Genomic DNA, 5,858 nt, shown 5'->3' on the forward strand with positions numbered 1-5,858 from the left:
ATCTATTCTGTTAAATCAGCTTACCGTGCTCTAGTGAATCAGAAAGAGCGTGTCGCTCTAGATGAAGGGGCGGTAACAAATACCTCACAGACCGAAGAACAGATGTGGAAGTTGTTGTGGAAGCTCAAGGTATTGCCGAAGGTTCGTGTCTTTTGGTGGAGAGTGGTGAGGGGCATTCTTCCGGATGAAAGCACACTAAAACATCGGCATATACGACCCATAAGCAGATGCAACGTCTGCCTTGCGATGGATGAGGATTTGATGCACGCTTTAGTGCATTGCTCCCATGCCAAGTTGTTCTGGGAACAAGCACATGCATTATTTGGTATGAGAAGACCAAGGCTGCATCCAGATACATGGTCTAGAGATATGATTTGTGACAGTCAGTTCACAGAGGTGGAGAGGGCGCAAATGATCTCTGTAATGTGGGCAATTTGGCATTCCAAAAACAGAATCACACATGATGGAGAGAAGCTTGATCCTCTTGCTACAGTGAGACACATCAGAGAAGACTTGGTGGTCCTTGATATTCCTTGTTCACATGCTTCGATCCTTCCTGGACATGGGTGGAGGCCGCCTGAAGGAGAGGTTGTGAAAATTAATACTGATGCGGCTATTAACATGGACTCGAACAAGGCGGGAGCAGGAGGTGTGGCACGTTCAGCCTCGGCTTTGTTGGGAGCCTGGAGTAAACCCCACGATGGGGTGACGAATCCATTCATCGGTGAGGCCCTGGCGCTCCGTGACGGTGTCATCTTTGCAAGCTTGCGAGGTTTCTCACATGTGATAATGGAGACAGACTGCCTAGAGGTTGTAAACCTTTGGAACACTCGCCACAATAGTCTTTCTATAGTGGCACCTTTATTTTAGAGATAGGAGAGCTAGCTACCCATTTTACTTCTTTTGTTGTTCAACATATAAGTAGATCTGCCAACGTACTGGCCCATCTCTGTGCAAAGCATGCCTGCTTGTTGATGGTGATTGAGAGTTGGACAGATTCTAGACCTTCCTTCCTACTCACCAGCCTCTTGGCTGATGATGCTAGGAGTTCTTTTGTTGAATAAAAAGCTCTCTATTCGAATGCAAAAAAAAAAAATAGTGCAGCTGTGACCGGGCGGCAGGTTCCGTCAGCAATTTCAAACATTTATATTGATCGAAAAATCTATCCACCAGTGGACTGGTGGTTTGCAACAAATCCGCACGACCTGCGAGCCGTCGGATATTCATCACGCGCATGCATGTCTCTCCGCGACTCCCGATTTTCAGGTGCCTAATTAACTCCGTTAATCTCTATGATTCCCGATTTTCAGGTGCTGTGTAACTAACTCGCCTTAATCTCTCTGACTCCCGATTCTCAGGTGCGTAATTAACTCGCGTTAATTTCTCTGATTCCCGATTTTCAAGTGGTGAGTAATTAACTCGCGTGAATCTTTCTCGGCAAAAAATAGTGTGCCAACAGGATTCAATCCTTGTAACTTTTACAAGGTAACCCACTAGCCAACCACCTCACCTACGTTCCTTTTTTGTAAAAATGAAAGCAAATAGGCTTTTTAACCTGTCTCCTTTTCTATGTTTGCACAAAAGTGAATGCAATATCCGATCTTTTCCGCACTTAAGTAGATTATTTTACCAACTCGTCTTGAGTTGATGATACCATGGTAATTTTGGCGGGGGAGGTTGATGAAATATACCGTTGGTAATTTTTGTGTGTGTATAGCATGATAACTTACACATCACATACCTGATAACTTATGTACTCGGTACTGGTTACTTTGACGATCGGGAGGGAAGCGTTGATGAAATATCCCGGGTCATTTTTGTGTGAATATCATGATAACTCACACATCACATACCTGATATACTTATGTACCTCGATCCTGGTAACTTTGAGGGAAGTGGTGTTGATGAAATATCCCCAGTTACTCTGATGTGAACAACATGGTAACTCAGACATCAGAGACCCGATAACTTATGCACCCCGGTCCTGGTAACTTTGGCGAGAAGGGGTGCTGAAATATACCCCCAATAATTTACGCACCACAAACATAATAACTTTTCCCTCCGCCGGAGGGAGGGGTTTTGATGAAATATACTCTCGATAACTTCTGTGTAAATATGATGATAGTTTATGCATCACTATCCTGATAAATTTTATGCAAATAACATGATAACTCATACATCGTAAACATGATAAATTATGTACCCAGTCCTGGTAACTTTGTCGGTGGGGTTAGGGGTGGGGGGAGTCGTTGAAACATACCACGATAACTTCTATGCAAATAACATGATAAATGACACATCGTAGACATGATAAATTATGTACCCAGTCCTGGTAACTTTGTCGGTGGGGGTAGGGATGGGAGGAGTTGTTGAACCATACCACGATAACTCTTATGCAAATAACATGATAACTCACACATCGCAGACTTGATAACTTATGTTATGTACCCGATCCTGGTAAATATGGCGACTATGGCGAGGGGGGGGGGGGGTGATGCCCCGCTAATTTCTATGTAAATAACATGGTAATAGAAACATACAAAATTGATAACTCCCATACAAACGCCACTGTAACTTTTGACCTGAAACTTTTTTGTTGAAAAACATACACCCGATAATTTCTGTGTAAATAACATGATGATGTATCATCGCAGACTTGATAACTAATATCTTACGTTTAAACACTATGGTGTCTTTCATCCAAGGGAAAAAAGTTTTTGAAACATTTCACCGGTAATTTCTATTTTAAATTACCATACTTTCCCATGCTTTTAACCTTTCTCGTACTGTACTTACCAGCCTTATCATGGTATAGTTATCATGTTACTCAGACCATAGTTATCACGCTGGTCATTGCCAAAGTTACCAAGCCACACTTTATTTTTTCTTCTGATATGGCAGAAATAAGAAAGGTTCAAATAACATCGTCATTCTACAATAGACAACAGCAAAAGGTGGCTTAGTTGGTTATTAGGCTCGATAGGTATTACCTAGACCTGGGTTTGAATCCTCTTTCAAGCATTTTTATTTTCTTTTCATATTATCAGTGAAAAACTAGAAAAAACCACTAGCAATTTACTACGGTTTTTGAGAGAAGGAAAAAAAATCAGTGGAAGCGGGAGGAACGCCGCAGCGGGACAAGTGGGAGGATCGATCGAAGGTCGTCCGGATCTGTTGCTAACTACCAGTCGACTGGTGGTTAGCACAGTTCTATATTGATATATTGAAATAGTGGAGCTGTGAATCTTTCTCAACACATTAAACAAGTCTATATCTATATCTACATCTATCTATGGCCACATCTACGCGTAAACCGGCTGATGGTAGGAGTTTTTAAACCGCCTTGCCAGCCGTTGATCTGCATTAATTTAGGCCGCTTGATCCCTGAACGATAACATCCCTTCCATCGCAACAAAGCCTATATCTCTCCAGCACCGATGGGTGCATCCTTGCTCCCGTGCAATGAGCTTCAGTTGGGCAATTGGCCGATATGCACTAGCCGTAGCGCTCAGGTAGCAGCAGCGGCGTCACCTGTCATCTCATGCCAAAAACGCCGACGAGCTCACCATACACGGGCCACGGCAGCAGCAACATCATTGCTGTGACCACCCCTTGAACCACCGTCGAAGCTCCATTGAAGCACCGACAATGCTCTGGCCGGCCGGCAATGCTCCAATACAGTACCGACGATGCTTCGTTGCAGCACCGGCTAAGCTCCGGCGGCCCCGACGATGCTTCATTGCAGCTCCGGCGAAGCTCCATTGAAGCACCGACAATGCTCCGGCGGGCCGGCAATGCTCCAACACAGCACTGGCGATGCTTCGTTGCAGCACCATCGAAGCTTCGGCGGCCCCGACGATGCTTCATGCCAGCACCGGCTACTGCAATAGGGTGGGTGGTCGCATCACCGGCTGCTGCAAAACCCCGACGACATGCCTTGCTGCACAGCACCGCACCGCCGCGTCGATGTGGTGCAGCTCCTCACTATAGCCAGAGGTTACACCATGCGCTGCGAGCGGCACCTTGCGACATCGCCGCCGTCTACAGCACCGGCGACCTCTATCCCCGTGGCCCCCGTAGCACCCCGACCATGAACATCATCGCCGTTTCGCGGCAAAGAGCTCGCCGTCCCTGTGGTCGAATAGCAGGTCGTCGCAGTGCAGCGCTGCCCCTTGCAGCAGCAGCAGCTCCACCGGCCGGAGTGAGATACGGGAGGAAAGGACGGGATGCTCTTCGGGAGAGAGCAGAGCAAAGTTGCAAAGGATTTGGGGAGAGAGCAGCAGCAAGATTTTCCTGATCTAGTTCAGAGGAAGAGGACGACTCGAGAAGAAAGGGATAAGGCTGCGGGATGGATGGCCTGGCTACGAGGACGCATTCAATCCCTCGAGGCGGTTTACGTGTGCATTAAATCAGTCGGTTGAAAGCAATCGTTTTCCTCTATCTATACCTCACCTACTATTAAATCAAGGTGTATTTCTCTTATCTTTTTTTCATTCATTCATCACTGAATTTGTTTTTTCTATCCAAGGTGGTACTAAATTTTTATGCATCTGTCTACAAGAAAAGAAAAATTGGTTGTCCAGAATTTCATATGTTGGTCGCGCGCACTATAGCCCAGCAAAGACATCCCACCTATCTTTCTATTTGCCACACGCGGGGGGAAATGGTCGGATATTCGCACAGGACGCCCAAGAATGGGCCGGCCTGTTTCCCTTTTTTTTTTCTGTGTCATGATTCCAATTTTTTTCTTTCCTGTTTTTTCCCTTTCAAGTTTATTTTTCTGTTAAATTAAAACTTCTAAAAGGAACGTTCATAAATTCAAATTTTCTTCAAAATTTTAGATAAATGTTCAGAATTCCAAAATTTTATTCCTGTTTTGATAAATGTTTGGAACTTTAAAAAAGGGTTCCCATTTTAAGAAAAAATGTTTGTGGCTACCAAAAATGTTCTATATTTTTAAAAAGAAAATTTCATTTTAGAAAATGCTTCAAATTGGAAAATTTTATTGTTTTAATGAAATGTTCACAATTCAAAATAATGTTCTAGTTAGAAAATATGTAATTTCCGTAATTGTTCTGAATGCTCAAAACATGTTCTCGTTTTCAAAAATTGTTCATGTTTTTATAAAAGGTTCATGTTTTCAAATGTTTTTGAATTTTAAAAAGTGTTCTTGTTTAAATTTTGTGTTTGTTTTCCAAAAATGTATGGAATTATCAAAAAAATGTTCACATTTTTGATAATTTTTCATGTTTCCAAGAGTATTCGGCAATTTATAATAATATTTATTATTATTTTAAAAGTTCAAATAAAATCAGAAAAATATTTCAAATCTGACGGTCATTCCAGTGCATGGGATTTTCACAGACCGCAAGTTAGTCGGGCCAACTACTTGCTAAATAAGAGAAAATTAATTTAAGTAGTCGCACATTGCTCATTTACATACAGTCATACCAATTTATATACATGTGCGAAACTACATGTAGCAAGCTAGATGAAAGATGGATTGATTGATACGTGAGCTAGCTGGAAAAAGACTCCGAATTTCTTTAGAAAAGGAATTAACTCCACTATGCGAGCTAGATGGATGGATTGCTACATGAACTAGGCACAAAAGGACCCTGTATTTCTTATACTACCCGAGGAAAAGGGAAGAGAGGACCCGACTATGTGAGAAGACCCGGCGCACTCCCGTATTATGGTATTTCACACCTTAAATCCCCTCAATAAATGTCGACTCAGCCCACGGCCCACGTACAGCAGCGCATAGCCCAGTGCGATCCAGCGGTGGTGTGTAGGGTGTTACAAGAAACCGCGCCGCCGTCGCACCAAGGCGAGATTCGCGCGCTGCGTCCAGCTCC

This window comes from Triticum dicoccoides, chromosome 6A (assembly GCF_002162155.2).
Source record: "Triticum dicoccoides isolate Atlit2015 ecotype Zavitan chromosome 6A, WEW_v2.0, whole genome shotgun sequence".
Taxonomy (NCBI): Eukaryota; Viridiplantae; Streptophyta; class Magnoliopsida; order Poales; family Poaceae; genus Triticum; species Triticum dicoccoides.